This window comes from Mustela putorius, unplaced genomic scaffold (genome assembly GCF_011764305.1).
Source record: "Mustela putorius furo isolate JIRA1106 unplaced genomic scaffold, ASM1176430v1.1 tig00000174_pilon_pilon_pilon, whole genome shotgun sequence".
Lineage (NCBI taxonomy): Eukaryota > Metazoa > Chordata > Mammalia > Carnivora > Mustelidae > Mustela > Mustela putorius.
The window spans coordinates 25,200,074-25,221,915 of NW_025421304.1; the positions used below are offsets into that span (position 1 = coordinate 25,200,074).

Here is a 21,842-nt window from a genome sequence, read left to right on the forward strand (position 1 = left end):
AGGCATCCCATCTCTGCATGTGATCTCAGAGGTGTGGGCAGAGGGAGAGAAATGCTTAGCTTTCCTTGGCCAGGTGCCCAGCTGGAATGGCATCAGGAATGGGGGGGGGGGCCTGCACCATAGGACCAGCTCCTCCAGCCCCCACCCCTCTGCTCAGACACAGGGAGCCCTCATCAACATCAGCAGATGCAAGCTTCCACCAGGCCATCTTCCCTAATTAGGAAATCATTCCTCACATGGCTACAAGGACCGCCCCCCTCCGCCCGGCCATAACCTACTAAGGACAAAATGCAACCCAACACAACCAAGGGGCACGATTTATTAAGTAGCCATTGGATATGCCAGGTACTCTGTCTGTGTTTCTCTCTCTCAATTTGTTTTGGTTTTTGATTTCCCAAACTAATGCTTTTGAAAAATTCATACACATCACTCATTTTGCATGTCTGATTGTCAGCTCTTGACAAAGCAGGATGCTGTGGAAGCAAAATGCATATGATGGGCACCTGGGTGGCTCAGTGGGTTAAGCCACTGCCTTCGGCTCAGGTCAAGATCTCAGGGTCCTGGAATCGAGTCCCGCATCGGGCTCTCTGCTCAGCAGGGGGTCTGCTTCCCTTCCTCTCTCTCTGCCTGCCTCTCTGCCTACTTGTGATCTCTCTCTGTCACATAAATAAATAAAATCTTTTAAAAAAAATGCATATGAGACTCAGTTCACAAGACAGTATCATCTACATGGGAGGAATCATCCCATTATACCGACAGGAAAACTGAGGCTCTGAAGGTCAGTGAGTCTGATTTTACCGAAGCCACATAACTAAAACACAGAAGGTTCTGGGTGTCTGCGTCCAAAGTCTGTGCCCTTCTCCTTATAGCCAGCTCTATCTAGAAATCAAAAATGCTTCCTCTTCTGCAACTTACACTACAACATTCATTTGACCATCTCCTCATTCAGTACATCAGTCATAGACCTACTACGTGCCAGCTTTGGATTATGTTCTGGGAATACAATGGTGAGCAAAACTTTCCCCAGAACCCCACTTTTGAGTGACTTACACAAGAAGTAGCAGAGGATGCCTGAGACGAAACAATCATGCCAATAAATACATTTCAAGAGTCTTTGGTCAGGGCTCCATAGGGGAGAGAATACTGGGGCTATGAGAATTCATATAAGTAAGAGCTGTGTGGTTAGGGAGAGCTCCCCTGAAGAACTCATGGTTGAAGGGGGATCTGAAAGATGAATATGAATATATAATACATAGAAGAATAGGTATGAATACAGAATTCCCTCTACTCGCTCTGTTTTCTTCCCCTCCATTCACCCTCCACCTGCTCCAACCTAATGCACCTTATGCTCCCATCACTCCGCCTCAGGAATTCATGGGATGAATTTCATGGACATTTTCAACCCTCTATTTACTTGAGCTGTCAGGCATTTTGGACAGAGTTGATCACCTCCTTCTCCTTGAAATCATCCCCCTCTCGGTTTCTGAGCCAGAAATGTACTTGTTTTCCTCCTGTCTCTTTGGATCCTCTCTGAAAATCACCACGACATCATTGTTCCCCAAGCGTTCTTATATTCTTTCCCTGGACACCCTCATTCCTCTCCAAGGCATGACTGAGCACCCCACTGGTGATTCTCATGTTTGTATCTCCAGCTCAGACCTTTCTTCTGGACTCCAGATCTGTATTTCCAAATCGCCCGATGGACAGCTGCTCTTGGAGGTCTCAAAAGCACCTCAAACTCAGTATGATCAAAACAGAATTCATCTTGTGACCCCCAACTCCATCTCTGAGCCATCTATCCAACTGGCAAACCAGAACCCCAAGCATCATGCAAGATCTCTTTTTCTCCTTGCCTATGTGATATCCTGAATGATGGCTCCCAAAGATGCCCAGGTCCTTTTCTCTGGAACATTATCGGCAAAAAAGGGACACGGGAGATTGATTACATTAAGGGAACTGAAGTATCTTAAGCCCCAAAGTAGAAAGATTATCCTGGATTATCAGGGGCCCTAAATGTAATGGCATTTATGTGAGAGGGAGCCAGAGGGTAGTAAAATAACTGAGAGTAGAGAGTAAAGGGAAGTAGCCACAAGCCAATGAATGCCAGAAGCTTTAAGATCGTGGAAGAGGAGAACAGGTTCTTCCCTGGGGCCTCAAGGAAAAACCAGCCCTAACAAGATTCTGATTTTTAGCCCTCATTTCTGAGTTCTGGCCACCAGGACTATAAGGAGACAAATTGCTCGTGTTAAGCCATAAGCTTGTGATATATGTTATAGCCACAAGAGGAAATTAATGCATCCTACTCTTAACATACATGCTACCAAACTGCCTTTATTCTGCTGTCCAAATGATTCCCAAATGTGGCTGCTTTTGCCCATCTCCACAGCTCCTTCTCTGGGACAGCCTCCAGTCATCTCTCAGTCCGTAAGCATGTGCCACAGCCTCTGTCTTCCACGGCTCCTAGGATAAGAAGCAACATCATTGGTACGGCTCCCCATAAACGTGTTTGTCCTCGTCCCAGGCTTATCTTATAGCCAGACACAATGGCCTTCTTTCAGTTCTTAGAGGTAACTAATTCCCTACCCACCACATGGCTTTTGCACAGCCTTCTCCTTTGGCTGGGGATGCTTGTTAATTTCAAGTATTAGCTGACATGTCATGTCCTCACTCCATTTTCTCTGATCTCCCAGAACTGGATTCATCCGACACATACAACAATGGAAATTTTACACTAACTTTTAGGACTTCATAATTTACGTCTCACTCCCCAGGTTGTCAGTAGGTCCTGAGAGAACCGGCTAGTTATGACTTGGTGTGCCCACTGCTGTATCCTCAGCATCCAGCACAGAACCTGAGGGAGCACAAGTGGTTAACATATATGTTTGGATGACTCCCAGAGCCCAACGGAGTACCTCTGGGCATCTGTGTGGACAGGGGTGTTGGTCTCAGTGGTGGGCTTTGTCCGAGGCTTTCTAGCTATTCGGTTAGAGAAAGGGGGAAGGGGTCTCATGAGGAGGACTTGACGGCACTCAGCAGTGGCCAAGGAAACTCCAGAATGAAAATTTAATCCTCATCAGCGACATCTTCTTAAAACAGGCACTGGGCAGAGATCTCAGTTAACTTAATATTCACAGGAGGGAATATGAGGAGTTTGGGGGGGAGGGGGTTACCATTAGCCTATACTGGAAATTATTTAGTAATAGACCAGAGTCTTTAAATAGCATTCTGTGCCAGGGGGCTTACCTGAAGGCACGTCATAGGCCACTTGGGGTTGGCAGTGGCTTTGCATTGCCCAAAGCCCCTCTTCATCTATTCTGGGGACTGGGATTTCACACAGGAAATTTTAATGAAAGGTTCTTGTGACTAGAAAGAAATTATTTTATAAAAGTCACAATTTATGTTATTTGCACCACACCTCAAAGTTTTCAACAAAATATTTGATTTTTTTTTTCCATTCATTTCTCCCATAAGCCCATCAAACTAGAAGGAGATCATTTACTCCCGTGGACAGATGCAAAAACGGCTCAAGGAGCTTGGGTAACTTGCCCCAAATCACAGATCTGGTAATAGGGAAGAGCTTGGACTCAAGTCCAGGACATTGGACTTCCTAGAAGCTATGGAATAGTAGTTTGAGCCCATTTCATGGACGTATTTATTTAGTCATTAAGGAAATGACTTCACTGAACATCTGGATTTCCCATGTAAAGATGAAATAGCACACAAGGTTAGGTGGCAGGATTAGGGGTAAATTTATTGCCTTCTTTGTGCTTCTCTGTAACTTCTACAATGTGCATCCATTGATCCATATTTAGAAAGCATTAGGAAATAAACAAGTATTCATTTGAAGTAAATCAACGGGTAAACAAGGGAACGTCTGCTACTCACTTTGGAAGGGCAAGGGAGGTAACTGATTATTTGGAGCTGGCTCTGGGCCTTGATGATAAAAAGCAAACTTTATTCAAGCAAGGGAGGGGGCAGGCATGTGATACTGGGTAAAACCAACTCCGTGGCTTCTGCAACAGGCAGACCTGCTTCTCCAATTACTGCTTGTGTGAGTCTCGAGTCTCTGGAGGAACAGAGGAAAGAAACCAACTGACCTTTACTGGCCATGGCTCTTGATCAGAAGTCGCAGAAACACACAAGTGAAACTAGCTTAGAGGGCAGAAGGAATTCGCTGAGTTACAAAAACGAGGAACCAAGGAAGCGCATCGCAGCCATGGCTCTTGTTCCATCTATGAACTCGGCCTGTCCCTTCTTAGCACTGAAGCACACTCGTCCCTTCTGAGTGGGAAGGTGGGCACCAGCAGGCTTGTTCTTATTTTCCCAAAGTGGCAAACCCAGTGGGAATAAAAACCTCTCTCAGAGCCCCTGCACTAAGCCTGAGATGATTCTGATAGGCCATGCTTGACTCCCATGGCCCCACCCCCTTTCTCAGAACCAATCACTGTGGGACACCTGGGTGGCTCAGTGGGTTAAGCCTCTGCCTTCAGCCGGATGGTGATCTCAGGGTGCTTGAATCAAGCCCCGCCTGGGGCTCTCAGCTTGGTGGGGAGCCTGCTTCCCCTCCTCTCTCTCTGCCTGCCTCTCTCCCTACTTGTGATCTCTCTCTCTCTGTCAAATAAATGAATAAAATCTTAAAAAAAAAAAATCACTGTGACCAGGTAATAGAGAGTAGGATGGGCCCAACCCACCCCGTGTGCCCACCTGGGTGCCCAGTGGCCCTCTTCCAGGAGACCCAGCTCTCTTGTGACGAATACTGAGCAAGGCAAACTCCTGACTAAGCCAGATGAGCTGAGCATTTCCCTTGGCCAGAGGGTCCAATATATGTGTGCTGCTGGAAGGTTTAATTAGTTTGTGAAAATGCATTAAGTGATAAGTAACTTTAGCTAAGCAACATTTCAACACTTAGCGGGGATGGGGAGAAAAACTTTAAAATCAAGGTGACAACACAAAAGCAAAGGAATGTTTGGTCAGAAAACAAAACAAAACAAAACAAAAACAAAAACCAGGACCATAAAATGTTAGGCTCTAGAGAAAATCATCCTGTTACAAGGTTCTGAGAAAACAGGCATGTGGCCCCCTGACGTGGACTAAACCCTGGATGGCCACCAAGTTCTTCCCGATGATTTCTGCTACTCAACTACTCTTTGCAGATTGGAGACAAGAATTGCAGAAGATGCTCCTCCTTCAATAAAACTCCAAATAAATTAGATATTGAACAAGACACTGAGATCCTGGCAAGAATACACGAAAAACTGGGCCCCGAGCTGTTGAGAGATGATAAATTGTCAGTTTCTATTTAATAAGATTTTGTCTCATCACCATCTCCTGTAAGGGGTTTGATAGCTTTTGTTTTTAACTTGTGAAGATGAAAATCAATTCCCAACTAGAGCTGGAAGCCCCAAACCATACGGCTGCAAATATATCAATTAATCAATTAATCAGTTGGCCAACAGATCAGCAAGACCATACTGAGGATCAATTCTTGCTGGGCATCTGGGGCAGAGGAAAGGAAGAAAATTTGCCCCTGTGGACATTAGATGAGGGAAGCCATGATCAGAAGGCACTAACTCCAACTTTAAAGGTCAACAGCGAACCTCTTCCCATTAGAATTGTTGGGTGGGTGTGCCCCACATTCCCATCCGTACTGTCTCCTAGACATGTTTGACTTGAAACCCTGGGCTAATCCACAGGCTTTGACTTACACCTCTGCTCTACTCGGGTGTCCACACCAGCAACAACATTACTCCTTATAGATCAGCTGGGTTTGTGGATCCTACCTGTGCTCCCTGGGCATTTTATGAGACAGACATGGGGATGAGGAACCTGGAATCAAGCTCAAATTCCATCCCTACCCTTAAGTTATTCAGCCGTCCTTGGTCCCAGTATCTTTAACCACCAAAGCAGAAATAACAACATGTGCCTTGCAGCCTGCCAGGATTAAAGGAGATCACAAATGAAGAGCATTTAAAGTAAGACCGGGTTCAGAATTAATGGGATTTTGTTAACATTACAATCAGCACTGGTGATAGTGGTGTTATTTCAATATCAGGTGGGTACTCTTAGGTTAGTTTTTTGGTTTGGGGGTTGTTTTGTTTTGTTTTGTTTTATTCATAAAAATGAGTACAGGCATGTTTTCTTCCTCTGCTTTTTATCCCTCTCTAAATGGACTTCCTCACCCTACAATAATCCTATTAAATTCTACAGACTTTCCCTTACATGACAAATCTCCCACTGGTTTCAGCCCAAACAAAAAACTAATTGTCCCCTCATTTGTCTGTGTGTGAGTTTGCTTTTCCAGATGAAACACTTCAGACTCTATTTTCTTGTCCCTTGGCGTTTTTAACAACCACCACGGTATGAGTTAGCCACAAAGATAGGGCTTCTTGGAGCAAGAAAGTAAGGATGTGTGAAGCCAGTGGCTCTATTCGAAGCCACAGTTCTTAATTTCAGCTAAGAAATGGCTGAAGGAGTGTGATATAGAGGAGAGAACATAAACTTGAAGGTCAGGAGAGGCCGTATCTTAATTAATCCTGCCTCCCCACTTCCGCCTCCTGTAAGTTACATGACACTGGCTATGTTTCTAAACCAGTGCAAAAATCAACTATTGTTCTTGTCCTTCCAAGGATGAATTTGGCAAGATTTATAGACATTATTTCCTTACATATTCCTCACCATGTCATTAACAAGTCAGAGGCATCATGACCCTTCGGGGGAGGAAATCAGTGGAAGTATTTCCATGGGAAGCTCTGAAGAAAAAGGCTGAAGGCAGCACCGCAGGAGATTCAAGTTCAAGTCCCAGTCCTACCATCATGATCTGATGTGGGTGACCTTCAAAAAGCCTCCTCTTCGTGCTGGCCTTCTTTCACTCTTTGAGAATGAGGAGATGGAGACTAAAGGATCCATTAAACATCCTTCCCACTCCGTCACCTGATCACACTCCATTCTAAGACTTGGCATGGAATGAAATCTTATGGCTCTCCCTCCTCTCTTAGCTGCCTTAACAACCAGACCTGCTACCTCTTGCTTGTCGGCAATGACCAGTATTTGTTGAACATCAGATACGCATCAGACGGAGCCAGATGCCGTACCTTATCCTCACCCCAGCCCTCAGAAGCAGATGCTGTCATTATCCTACTTGATAGCTAGGGAGTCCAGGGCCATGAAAAGTTGAAACCCTCCTTATTTAAGAAACATTTTGGGGGTGTGAGATGCAGACCCATGTCACTGAATGGCTTCTCAACAAGATGACCTCAGCTTGAAAGATATAGGACTTACAAGACAACGTCACCCCTTAGGTCAGAGATCCCTGGGGTCTCTAAGGTATCTCACTTTGTTCAGTAGTTCTTCCTGCCCTGCCACCACCCCCATTTCTAGTTTGGGCTTTGATTTAGGTCTTCATTAACACAGGTTAATGAATGGTTCAGAGATTTTTTTGGCAGGCTGGGAGGAAGAAGAGTCCCTTATCTGCCCTGCAGAATGCATGCCCGCAGAGGACCTGCCCAACCTGCAGTCCTCCTCCAGAGCACTCATGCCTCTGAGGCTATTGGGCAAGTTAAGTGGGATTCTATAGATTAAACTCCAGGGACAACTGCTGACACACCACTGACCTTACTCTACCCCTACTCCTACCCCACTTTAAGACCCAACCCTTGAAAACTGCTTTTCTATTTTTGGTATTGATTCACCCCTCCTTCAATCAATCCAGGTCCCAAAAAGAAAGAGACTGCATTCGGCCTGTGTTCCCCTCTAGGATTTTGATGGATTCCTATCTCGCATTTAGTGCTTTCCTCCATTTTGAGTCTACTTTCGTGTGTGGTGTAAGAAAATGGTCATTTCCTTCTTCTGCATGTGGCTGTCCAGTTTTCCCAAAACCATTTGTTGAAGAGACTGCTTTTCCATTGGATAGTCTTTCCCGCTTTGTCGAAGATGAGTTGACCATAGAGTTGAGGATCCATTTCTGGGCTCTCCCTTCTGTTCCACTGGTCTATGTGTCTGTTTTTGTGCCAGCACCATACTGTCTTGATGACGACAGCTTTGCTGAAGACAGAGTGACTCAGGAGAGTTTATTACTGAAGGGGCTGTGAACCAAGGCAGAGGGCACTGAGATGAGAGGACAAAAACTAGAGTCTTGGTAGCAGAATTTCACCACCCCTAGGACCAAAAGGTTAAGAGTGGAGGAGTAGTTACTAGACACCAGAGAGAAAGAGAGAGGGGGAGAGGCACCAAGGACAGTCGCCTTTCTTCGGGGGAACAGTCTCTAGTCAAAGGACAGAGCCAGCCAAGAGGTGACCTGGTAGGGAGGCAGTTAGATGATAACACTCTGAGCTCACTCTTGGCTATCAGGGTTGGTCGCAGAAGTACCTAACTAGCTTGAGCCATTTTGCAAAAATACTGTACAACATAGCACTGACCCTCGGCCAGGGCCATGAAATGTACTGATTAGCAGTGTTGCTTTGTCACTGTGGGTACAAGGCTTTCAGGGCTGGTTTGCACCAGCTCGGCAGCATTATCTCTTGACAAATGGTCATACGGACAACTTGCACTCTCTAACCTCCCTGCGAACACTTTTTGGGACTCCCCATGGGCCTGGCCCATTTGGAAGAAGCAGGCAGAGGAACTCCTTGATGTCCTGCATGTAGTACAGCTTCCGGGGTGGAGTGCAGGCCGGAGAAGCATGGAGAGGAGGTCTCAGGGTCGCACCTTCAGCATGAAGGCTGTGTGACCCATGCATCACATTCACCGGGTTCTCTTTTACATCAGAACATCAGAAGCGTGGCCCGACCAGCTGACCATGAGGCCCCTAAGCACGCACCCCCCTCCTTCCCCTGGGCATGTCCCCCGCCCATCTCAGAGCCTGGCACGGAGGAGGTGCTCAGTGAGTGTGACAGCACCTCCGGGGCCGGCAAGCCGCACGGAGAACCAGCCAGCTGCCTGCTTTCCCCCAGGGTTCACCCTTTTCTGTTACGGCTGCTGCCGAGGAAGCTCGCCAGTTTCCCAGGGGCTACAGAGACACTCTGGAAGGTGGGGAGAGACGACTGAGCGGAGAGAGCAGATGCAGGTGGAGGTCGGGCCATGGCTGGTCTCCGAGTGCCTCCCCCGGTGACATTAGATAAACAGAGATGAGAATCACATTTCAGTGTGACAGCTTAAAAGGCATGTCAAGAAACAATTAAAAAGATGTAGAGCAGCCGGGTCCTGAGAGACTTCTGGCAGAGTGAGGCTGCTTCCCGTCCTCCAATGTGGGGGCGACACGGCCCAAAGCACATGTTCGGGGCCTTGAATTCTCAAAAGCAGGTCCTGGGAGGCCTGAGGCTGGAGAGTATGTGAGCCTGGAGAATTGGACCATCTACTGCTTTGAGGTGTTGGAGGAATCACCGGCCGACGGCAGCACAGAGCATCTGCCCCGCGAGTCCCCCGGTCAAGCTCGCCACCTTCCGATCCTTGTCACAACCCTGGCTGTGAGGAATAATGTCTATAGAGTACTGTCTGAAGGACATTCTGTCCATCAATCCTTCTGATCCAGCTTCTCAGACGATCTTCCCCGGAGCCCTGGAGTTCCTGAGGGTGCTCCTGGGGCTCCCTAGAAACCCATCCCCTGCCTCCACCCCAATCCAGAGATGGCCAGGTCTTATCTGCTACGAGTGGGATACTGGGGTTGCAGATAAGGAATCGCCTTTTTAAAAAATGCATGCTGGGGCCTTAAAAGAGCAAAAGCCATCACATTAGCCTGAATCTCATTCTGCGATCAAGCCAGATGAAGCCTGGGTCATGTGTCTTTGCTCTGCTGCCCTTAGAATTTCTCGTGCTAAATGGAGCTCCAGAGGAATCCCATCAGCCCACTTTGTGGGAGCCCATAAAAAACAGCTTATTGAAATTCCTGAAATGCCTCTTGAAGGACTTATTCTGGTGAATTCATGAGAGCCTCTCCTCTTTTGTATCAGGAAGAGTCATTTCCAGTGTGATCGGGTCGTGCGACCCACGGGCTGGGAATCTGGCTCTGTCTCCGTCTTGGCCTTGGCCTCTGCGAATCTCAGCGCCATCCCCGAGGCCCACTTGCAGCTGTCCAGAGCCTGTGCTCTTGGAGATTCCAGTCCCCGCCCCCGCCTCCGCTCCCTCACTTACTTCCTTTATCACGTCGACTTGCATTTGTTTGTGTGAGTGGATACAGAAGGTGTGTGTATCCTTCCTCCAAAAAAAGAGGGAGAAGAGACTCTATGAATAAATGAAAGTACGTGACCCTTAAAGAAAAAAGAAGCATCTCAGTCCATTGGTAGAGCTCCCCCGGCTCCCAAACATGTTCCAATTCTGATCTCCCATGAATGCGCTGGTTTTCCCAGGCTTTGCTTACAAATCGTTGTTGGCTCCCGGCCTGCTGGCTCTAGGACCTCAGGCTCCCTCGGGTGGGATTCTAAAGCCTTCTCATTCTGACCCACCAGCTCAGCCCTGTCCTGCCCCTGCGTCCTACACCCCCAGCATTAGGCTAAAGTGCTCACCGTTCCCAAATCCGTGCAGCCCCTTCCTCTCTCAGTCTTTGGCACTCGTGGTTCCCAACCTTGTAATGTCTTCTCCCATTTCCCCCATGGGAAATTCAAGACCAGGAGTATTTCTCCCCCTAGTCATGCCTACTCTGGTGCCCAGAGCAGACTGCTGCCCCCACTCCCTGTTTCTTCTGTCCCAGTCATGTCTCTGTTGGTCACTCCCAATATTACATCACCAGGCTTCTGGAAGTCTCTCCCACTGAACTTCAAGCTCCCTAGGCACGGCCACATGGGGACTGGGAGGCACAGTTGACTAGGGAGTCTACACTGGGGACAGAACACCGAGAGGGTTTGACAGAAGAATTAAGTACTCTCTCTATGCCACGACAGACAGGCAGGGAGACCCCCAAGGCATCGTGCCATAGCTCACTGCCAACACAGGCTTTAGGAATGTTGATGGTCCCTCTCAGCCTCCCCCAGTCCTGCCCTCCTCTGACCTCCCTGAGCTCTTCCCCTCCCATCTCAGAATCCACCTGCCGGTGGGAGCGCTGGGATTTGTCTTGTGGTCATCGACACTCAGTCTCAAACTTCTGATGTTTTAAATTCCTGAGGTGAAGAATCCTTATTGGTTTTGCTAAGAAGAGAGAGCATCATCTAGGGCCCCCGGCAAGCTGCACTTGCTTCCACGATTCCGCTCTCCCTGAGGGATGAAGCACAGCGAGCCTCTCAGGACAGCACGGTACAGCAGCAGAGCCGCGCCTTCGTGTTTGCACACCCTTGGCATACGTACGGAACCCCACCCCACACTGAGACAGAGCAAACATGGAGTCAGAAAGACTTGAGTCAAAAGACTGGTTCAGGGGCACCTGGATGGCTCAGTGGGTTAAAGCCTCTGCCTTCGGCTTGGGTCATGATCCCAGAGTCCTGGGATCGAGCCCCACATCAGACTCTCTGCTCGGCGGGGAGCCTGCTTCCCTTCCTCTCTCTGCCTGCCTCTCTGCCTACTTGTGATCTATGTCAAATAAATAAATAAAAATCTTTAAAAAAACAATAAAAATTTTAAAAATATGTTAAAAACAAAACACTGGTTCAGCTACTTACCCAACATGTATGTCCTTGGGCAAGTCTCACCTGTACAACCACACTTTCTTCCATAGGGTAGGGAGAACACATATTACTTTATTTTCCCTACAAGCCAAAAAGTTTACGGAATAACTCCAGTTTGATAAGTCACTTAACCGCTCCATGCCTCCATTTCTTTCCCTATAGAGCGGGGACATGCCTACCTCACCAGGCTACTAAGAGAATTCAGTAAGAAATAGGATGCACAGCATTCCGTACAAAGCCTAGATAATGAACACTTGCTTATTGTCTATGGCCATGTCCCCGGAAGATGAAAAGTTTCAGTCTTGCTATGTAATCGTCTACCAATCCAAGGGAAATGTCACCTACAGCTCTGGTCTGTGTTGCGCTTGCTGGCTCTAAGGATATTCTTGGGAAGGAATCTCATTGCCAATTCGAACAGATCCCTTTGATGCTTAGCCATGCACTAAAGTCACTCTCGTCGTCTGCCAAGGAGCCTCTTGATGCCTACATACCTGCACAGTTCTGTCGCAGGTAGCACTCCCTTGCCAAGCTCTAAGTGACTGTTGGGAACATGCCCCTTATTCATCCTCTGTGCCCCCACCTAAGGCTTCAGTGACATCCTTGCACCCAGAGTGCTGGTCACCACAGTCTCGACACTGTGCGGTCAACCTATCAACGGTAATCGCCCCTGTCACCTGTCCCTGTAGCTGCCAACGCTCGTTCTCACACCATCACTCCACTAGGGGGCTCCAGACTCAGGCGCGGTCCCTCTCCGTCTGCTCCACTCCAAGGCAACCACCTGCCACCTACACAGCCACCTTTGGGAAGTGATGAGCGTGCAAGAAGCACTGACGCTTTAAGAAGAGCCTTCACTCTTCCTGTGCTCTGAGAAAGAAGGAATTTGCCTGAGGCCAGGCCTGGGGAGGCTGCCATTTTTCTTCCTGAACTCTCCCCACTCCCAAGGGGCCATATTTAATTCATGATGCTGGAGCTAGCACCATTGCCAGATATATTTCCTTGATGATTAAACATTAAACACACAAGTATTTCAAAGCATTTGAAATAACTCAGAACTAATGAAGGACTAATTGCTTCACTCTGTGTATTCAAATAGTGATGTTATTTTAAAAAAATGCATTCTTATGTCAACTGCTGCATCCATTAATTGCACGTTTTCCAACAGTTAGCTGTGGTGTGATTAAAGCATATGAAAATAATCTTTTAATTAGCTTTCATTTCGAAACAAATAGACAATTAAACCAAAGAAGTAAGTGTGAAAATCCTGTTGGCCTGTTTTGGGGAGGATGCTTGTACAAATAATGACTATATCACTGGAAATTATTTCCTTGGCTGGTCTAATGGCTGTTAGAGTAATTTCATCTTTTCTCTATTACATCCCTTCTATTTCTTATAATCCTATACCCCTACTGTTATCCCCAGAAGCCTAAAATATGTAACTAGAGGAATAATAGTCTTTTTCAAGAATGTCTTTTTGAGTAGAGCTCTTCAAAGTACCAGCCAATTCTTATTAAAAATATCACTGTACTCATCACTGGTGTTTAAAAAGAGGAAGAAAAATCCGTTTTGGCCGCAGCATCATTAGTACTCTCTTGCACCCTGTGAAACAGGACCCGGGCCAGGTGATGGAAGAGGTCCCCGGGGCACAAGATTTAAGGAGGCACACATTCCCACATGCCAGCCCTTCACTCGCGCAACCCTCAGAGTGTGTGTCTTCTTAAATTCTGTGACCTCGGGGGCCCTGCTTGTCTCACTCTAGACCCAGCCCTCATGATAAAGAGCCGCAGGGTCTCCACTATGTGCTTAGTGCTATTCATATAACTTTCTCATAACAATGAGAAAGGAACTATAGATTTAGTCCAAACCCTCTTCCATCATGTATAAGGAGACTGGGCCCCCCCAAAAAAGAGGAAGGAACATGCTCAATGTGTCATGAAGAAAAGCAAGATGCAGATGGCATGGTCCTTGTCCTTGGTCCTTCGGTCAAGAAGCATCTGCTGGGCGTTGTGTGTGTGGCATGTGTGGGGGATCACCAGCCTCAAATGGGCTGTGTTACCATGAAAGACACACTCTGCGGGGCAGAGCAAGAGAGCTGGTCCTGAGGAAACAGAGATGATGGGCCACTCTTTGAGCTGAGTAACCAAGGGCTAGTGACTTCACCTCTCTGAGCCTGTGAACCATTTCTTTAAGTGAAGGTAATATTTATGTCACTGTGAACACCAAGGACCATAACGGGAAGAGTGTTGCATGGTGACTGACATAGAGTAAGGCATAATAATGACTACAGATACCATTTTGCAAGTAATTTAGTATGTGTTGAGAACTGTGCTAAATGCTTCATCTGCTTTATGGCATTTTATCTGCATAGCAACCCATGGGATAAGTATCACAAACTTCATTTTATAGGTAAAGAGAAGGGCTCAGAGAAATGTAATGACTTACCCAAGTTCACGTAGGTGGTAAGTGGCAAAGTCGGGATTTGAACCATTTCCATGAATTTCTGGTATCTGAACTCTTTTCTTAAGAAAACAGAGCTCAAATTTGGGAACATACCCATGGTTAGCAAATTCTGAAGGCCAGCCCTTCAGATTTTAAATCCATCACCCAATCCCCTCAACTACCATCACAAACTCAATTAATGGGGTCTAGTAGCACCAAGAGCAACAAGAGGAGTACTGTAATCTCATCGTGATGGAAACTGTATAAGGTATAGAAAATATCACTTCCCACCTGATGGGACAATTGCACTGAGATGCTTAGGGAACTTGGGAATGGAAGTATAGCACGTAGGAGAACCACAGAATTAAAGAGTTTAGAAGTGGTCTCCACTTCTGTGTTATCCAACGCCAACCCCAGCCCAGCCCACCCCCAGTGCCTCTGTCATAAGGTGGCACAGCCTCGTTCACCCCCATTCATTTCATCAACAAACGCCTTCATGATATTGGACTGAAACCTGCCCTCGGTCTTCTGGGGCCATGCAGACTCACAGCACCCCCTCCAGGTGCCTCTTCTCCAAGGCACAAGACCCCAGGCTTCCAAGAGGGCGCACTTCCTATGCATCTTACCAGCCCCACAAGGCTTCCTGTAACCTCCTGGATTCTGACAGATGTGGGGTTATATCCCAGCTCCACCACCACACCTGACCTCCAGGAAGCCAATTCGCCCCTCAGAACTTGGGTTTTCCCTTCTATAAAGGAAAAGCTGTAACGGCTACCTATTGTAGAGTGGTCTTAAAGGAGATGAAGCATATAAGCACATTATCCGCTCTATACAAGCACTTGATAAATGCTCACCCCGTCATTATCACTGTGATGATTTCAAGGGGAGCAGGAGAGCATCTGGGGGCCCACGGCAACGGAGAACAGGAGATTAAGGGTGGGGGGGATGGAGTACTGCAGGCCAACCTGAGACAGACCCAGCAGAGGTGAGGTCAGCCCCCCTGCCACCTTCCCAAAGGATAATCAGTAAACAAACTGTTGTATTGAGCAGAACCCCCTTTGGGACTCTCTGGAGCTGGAGGGTCTGCAGCTCCATTCAGATATCGTTTCGGTTCTGCTAAATTATCACCAGCATGTGTTATCACAAATCATTCTGCGACTTGGCAGGATTCAGTGGAATGTGATCCCAAATCCTACATTAAAGGAGTAGGGCATTTGCAGTGGCACATTCATTTACACCATTCCATTTCGCTCTCTGAGCCGCGAAGACACTCAAAACTCCCAGCAGGGAGCACTGGCCACAGCAGAAGGAAGACACTGAGTTATGACACGTCCTTGTCAGTCTTCCCCGCGAAAGGAGGAGTGAGCGTGTATTGCCGATGTGCTGTGACTGCTGAGGACCAGAGGGAGGCGGGGGCGGCTTAGCCTTGACGCTTTCAGAGGTCGAAACACGGACAGCAAATTAGAAGGACCCCAGGATGCCTCCTCGTTTCCTGCATCGAGTATCGGTGAGTACATGGATGCAAAGGTGAATTAAATTCGGAACTGTCCACTTCATCCTCCCTCCCATCCCTACTCTAGCTGCTGGGATAGACTCTAACCCTCCCAGCCTAGGAGGCAGCGAAAGCCAGGTCTGCCGGTAGATAATGCAGTAGGAACATTTTGAAAAACCCAACACACAGGGATCTGAAAAGGCTTCTGCCTTTTTGTGGTTGCCCAGGGATAAGGAGAGCATCGGGTACCCAGTGATCTGAATCTCAGACATTAAAACCCTCATGTCCGTTAAGAACTTGACCCTTCCAGGGCGCCTGCATGGCTCAGTGGGTTAAGAACTTGACCCTTCCAGATTCACCAATCCCCACCCCATCTCTCGAGCTCTGATTGAGGTACATCTACGGACAGCATGAACACAGGCACTACGCCAGGGAGTAATATGGGAAACCATCTCATCTGAGAACCAGTAAAAGATTTACATAAGGAAGAAAATAATTTTTGAGGTCTGAAAAATGAGTTGGTATGAAACAGCCAAAGGGAGGTTGGAGGACTGGGGGCTCGTGTTCTGCATTAGGGCAGACTCTGGCGAATGCGGAGGACTGATGGACACCTGTGGGCTGGGCCAGACCATGGGAGGGGGACTGCAGGGCGAGGAGGCCCGAGACTGGGGTGGCCCAGACACCCAGCGCCCAACCCATGGTAAGAATTTTGGTGATGCTAATAGGTAGACATGATCAGATTTAGGTTTTAGAGGGGAAAAAAATGTTTTAATGCCTCCGCTGTGTGGGAATTGGATTGTAGGTTGTGCCAAGAAGGGAGGGAGAGAGATTGAATAAGGGTGATCACCATGGTCCCGATAAGGGGGAGGAATGAGGCTTGGGGCAGGACAGCTGCTGGACATGGAGTGGGAGATATCAAGGAGGTAAAATCAGCAGAATTTGGCAACAGATCCTCTGTGGTGAAGAGAAGAGACCCGGCAGAGGGTTTGGCCTTAGTATTCATCCAAATGCTCCCCTGTGCAAGGTCATTTGAAGCCTAATAAAACAGCTTTCATGAAATTAGATTAGTCAAAAAGCCCTGTGGTAGGCTGCTCATTGGAACAACATTGAAAAATATAATGGGTGGTAGCCATACCGATCTTTCTAGAATTTTCAGTGCTGTGAACTGGAGCATCATGCTTGGCATCGTCAGACATTTTTTTTCCCCCTTCATATCTGTTCTAGAATCTGTCTGAGGCAAAGTGATCCTAATGCTAGTCTGTGAGAGAAAGAACTATTGAATATTGTGTGAAATGGAAATTCAAGAATATTTTTTTTCCTTTAATCTCATCAAAATCTAGATCAGGATACCTAAACCCATTCCAACTTTGCCACTAACTTGCTATGTGACCTCAGGCAATTTTTGTTCCCTCTCTGTTCTTTCATCTCTATTTCGGGAATGTGGAAGAAAGTAATCTGTAAAGCAACTTCTTGCACTACCTTTACATAGGAGACGCCAGCTCCACACACGTGGAGGAGAACATACTCATAACTGCAGGTAATTGAACTTCTGTTCCACACTGAGTATTGCACACTTGGATCCTGATTTTAACTCTGTTTTCTCAAACAAAGCGCAATATAATTTACAGTCAATTTTGAAACAAATTTGCTCTAATGAAAAATGTTCCAAGCAACAACATCGCTTTTATAAGAGTTACATTTTCCTAATGGGCACCAGGCAAAAGGAAACATCAAAATACGTTCCAAATATGCAAACCCAGAGAATACACAACACTTAAACGTTGCTGTTTGTTCCCAGTAAAATTAGCTCCGCGTTACCTGCACGGTCGGACTCCGCAGGTGATTTTCCAGAGTAGTACCAATCCATACCCCGGGCATCCCGAGTGCGGCGCACCTGACTGCCACCTCTGCCACGTCCTGCCAAGAAACATCTGCTCTTAATGTCTCAGAGCCGTTTCCGCAAACATACTCGTACTCCACACGCACAACTGCAGACTCAAATGCCCACCGCCCACCGCGACTTTTGCTGCCAATACCTTACTTTAGATTAGATCATCTTCATCCGTTTTGCAGACCACGGCCCCGGGAGAGCAGCAGGTCTACCTGACTCCAGAAGCAGCCCTGCACGCATACTAGTCCACGCTCTGTATCAGCTTCCAGTACGTTCTCTGTTACAGGAAAGCCTGTCCTTCTTGTCCCCCCTGGTCCACAGTCTCTCGAGGTGAAGCCCAAAACCCCAGCCAGGACACCGCAGGTCCTTCTGGAACCTATTCCAAGCTGGTGTCAGACTGGAGGAAATGAGACCGGTGAGGTCGGGAAGGCTACGGTAGAAAGGTGCTTGCCACGAGCCCCAGAGAGGTCCGGTGAATCAACAAGTGAAGGAATGATGGAGTCATCCCCTTTTTTGGAATCACAGACTTCATTCCTAATCTTACAATTCGATCACAGAAGCAAGGCCATCTCACTGCTTTAGGTCTCAGCAAGCTGAAAAACCACCAGGATTTACTAGATTGTAAATTTCTACTACCCCCTAGGAGGGCTGATCTACCTGGAGAGAAATCAGCACCAGTGGGGGGAAAAAAAAAAAAAAAGTGGCTACAAAATGGCAAGATTGTCAAACCTTGTCCAGCTCTTCACCCCACGGAGAGCATCTGTGCAGGCACCCCTGCTCATCGTCTCTGCACCCCCGCAAGGAGGCAATGTGGACCCTGCAATTGTTGGCTGCAATGTTCTTGGCCCACTGGACCTTGTTCCCAAACGAGTCCATGGACTTTGGGCTGGTCCAAGAGAAAGTTTGCATTGGGATACAGCAAATGAAGGGGAAAAATGAGGAGTATATTTTCACTTTAATGAAGTTGCCTTTATTCTGAGATTATATACTTCATATCTACCAGGTGACATCCAGAATGTCCTTCAATGAAATGATTATGATGGTAGAAGGTGGAACATATTTCATTGCTATCATTTTGGTTTATGTCCTTACTTAGCCAAATAAGAAGTTGGTTATTAGCATGTGCTCAAAACATACTTTTGGGTGTTTGAAAGGTTTATAAAATCCGAACATTTGGGGTCTACCATTCTATGCTATGTATAGGTTCTGTGCAGGACACACTGAATTAAGGTAAGTGGATGTTATTGAAGGAGTTTTATCCCCTGAGCGGACACCAACTCATTGGTAATTGCTGCCTGGAAAATGTATTGGAAAAGATTCTAAGCCTCATCTGTGCTCAAAGGGGAAGAATGTTCTAGAATCCATTAGTAAGACCTGCCATGGATGAGAGGGGGAAGCGGCAATCCATTCTCAGTGGTGTGCTACTAAATATTTAACAACTGTTCTCTAAAAAGAAGAAAAGCCCCATGTCCTTGGCCAAGAGAAAGAAATACCATATGATTTCACTCATATGTGGCATTCAAGAAGCAAAACAGATGAACATAGGGGAGGGGAGGGAAAAATAAAATAAGGTAAAAACAGGGAAGCAAACCATGAGACTTTGAATTGTAGGAGACAGAGGGTTGCTGGAGGGAAGGTGAGTGGGGGATGGGGTAACTGGGTGATGGGCACTAGGAGGGTATGGGATGTAATGAGCACCAGGTGTTCTACACAACTGACGATCGCTAAACTTTCTCCTGACCCTAATACGACACTTGTATGCTCACTAACTTGAATTTAAAGTCAGCAGAGATGCAAGAAGTGAGTTCCAGGGAATGCTGCATGAGCAGGGCCAGGATGGGATGACCAGATCCCCGACTTGACCTCCCAGGCCAGGCTGAACTCCTAATCCCACCTGCTCTATGAGGCCATTTTCCTGTTTCTTAAGGGCAGCCATACTTGCCTTCTTGCCTGCAGTGACGAGCACAAGACTACACAACAGCCCCCTAAAAGCCCGCTTTTTATAAAAGTTACCAGCTGAGGGCGCCTGGGTGGCTCAGTTGGTTAAGCAACTGCCTTCCGCTCAGGTTGGGATCCTGGAGTCCCGGGATCAAGTCCCACCTTGGGCCATTTGCTAAGTAGGGAGTCGGCTTCTCCCTCTGGCCCTCGCCCCTCTCACGCTCTCTCTCTCTCAAATAAATAAAATCTTTTAAAAAAAAAAAAAGAAAGAAAGAAAGAAGAAGAAGAAGAAGTTACCATCTGACCCGTGTCCACCATCCCCCTCCGGATGTGAACTGAAACTGGCAGATTCCAAGGCCCAGGGTGGAGGGATGACCAGAGGAAGACGGGAAACAATGTTAGGTGAGGGGAGTACAATGTAACTATGGCATAGAACGTTCCAGTTGTGGTCACTGGTACACACCATCCCCTCACATCATCATGGCAACCCTGAGGGATAAGAATTCGGCTCCACACTCTCCATATGGAAGAACCGAAGCTCACACAAATTAGGTGGCTTGCCCAACTTTGCAGCACTAGGAAGCAGCCTCGCTGGAATTTGAATCCAGTTCTGTCTCAATGTAAAGGGGCTGCCCTTGCCACTCAGCATCGTTGGACTGGCCACACAGGCACTACCTTGGAGCTTGTTAGAAGTTCGAGTTTCCCTGGCTCCCAGAATCTGCTCAGTCAGAACCTGCATCTAAGCCAGATCACCAGGTGACTCGTGAGCTTGCTGAGGCAAGAACACCCTTGTTCCAGAAAAGCCCTTCTCAAGTGTCCTTCAAAATGTTTCTGCTTCCAGGATATGAAATCTTGACTTATTTTTCTTCCACTGGAGTTTGGCCAAAATGTTCTGCCACCCCTAGCTGCAATTACCTTGTTAGCTCCCCTTCCGTTGCTCTGCAGTGGAGAGCGCGAATGGCACAGCCCGGTGTGACTTCTCTCATGACGATGACAGAGCCAAGATGAGGTTTGTTCTAAGGTGAACCATGGTTCTGGGCTGACCACCGTCCCAAGGCTTCATCTGGGTGTAGGTGACTTCTCATCACCTCACCTGTTGAGTGGGAAGAATCCCGTCTACACAGGATTGATGTAGATGCTGGGAAAGAAGGGACAGGACTGAGACCATCTGATTTCACTTTTCTTTTCAAGCTGTCAGAATAAACCCACTGTACCACCGTAGCCCATGGGAAATTAGAGAGGTAAGATGTCTAAAGGGACGAGTCTGCAGGCCATGCCAGTGAGCGCTCCCCTCCATCAGCCCCAGGTGAAACATGGCCCCTCCGTCCCGGCCACAGCGGCTCAGACCAAGGATGGAGCGGGGACACCATGGCTCTCCCACACTCATGCGTTCGTTCCCATTCTCACTCTACTCCCTGACCTTCTCTCCTCCTTCCTTCCAGCTTTTCTTTGCCTCTGTCCTTTACTCTCCATGGACTCCTCACTCCATTTCTGCCCTCCCACACCTCCTCCCTGAAGCTGGGAAAGAGAGACTCTCCCTTAGCAGTGAGGGCTTAGAGCACGTGCCGGGGATGCCCCCTCCCGCACCCTCTGCGTGCCCACCTCTGGGTGCTGAACACCCAGCAGGAGTTCTGCAAGCTCCTGCTCCCCCTGCAGGATCCAGCTTGGCCAACACTGGGAGGAAGATGGGGGTGACGAAGAGCTGACACCCCACGGCAGCCTGGAAAGACAACAAGGGAGGCTCGGTATTTAAGTACCTCGGCTCTCTCACGCCCTGTGTAGACCGCCATGGAGGCTTGTGTTCGGCACCGAAGACCCAAGCTCCCCAAAGGGACTGGGCTCCGGTGACCCCACGTGGTAACTGGCTTGATGACACATTGTTTTCTGGCTGCCTTGCTTGCCCCTCCCCTCCACCTTCCCCCACTTTCTCGAAGTTCCTGGAACCACCGCCCTCCCACATCACCACTCACACTTGAGGGTTCATTTTAGGATCAGCTTCTGAAGCCCACCTCAAGGAGCTCCACGAGGCTGAAGCAGGAGATCACGGACAGAGGGGGAAACCAAGATGTGAGGAAGCTTGAGGGGCAGCGGCAGAGGAGAGGGTGAAGAAGCCAAAGGCCCAGAGGGGAGAAGGGGAAGGAGAGCCCAGGGCGTCCACAGTGGGTCCCAGAGCTGACTCGGGCTCAGAGAAAACCCTCTTCCTTACGAGGCTGGACGGAAGACCTGACCCTTGTTCCCTGGACAGTCTCATCAGATCAGCAAGCCAGACCAAGACCAAGGAGGGGCAGCCGGATAATGGGATTAAGACGAAGGTAAGAGCCGGCCCTTCTGGAACACTTCCTGTGCACCTGCGATCCTCCTACACAATTCATGCATCTTGACAACCCTCAGGACAACACTGTCAGATAAGAGACAACATCACCATCAGGAAGGAGTGAGGAATGACGGGGAAACTGAGTCACAAAGAGGTGAAGGGGAGCTGTTTGCCAAAGCCATG

At 47.9% G+C, this 21,842-nt stretch overlaps 1 long non-coding RNA gene across 1 annotated transcript; it reads right to left on the reverse strand.

The window, feature by feature from the left end:
* Window positions 1-650: 650 nt before the first annotated feature.
* On the reverse strand, window positions 651-20,921 carry LOC123390973. The gene is made up of 3 exons (XR_006605582.1): window positions 20,261-20,921; window positions 17,335-17,433; window positions 651-2,460 (listed from the first exon to the last, which is right to left on the reverse strand). It is a non-coding gene; the product is annotated as an uncharacterized LOC123390973 (long non-coding RNA).
* Between the last annotated feature and the right edge of the window lie 921 nt (window positions 20,922-21,842).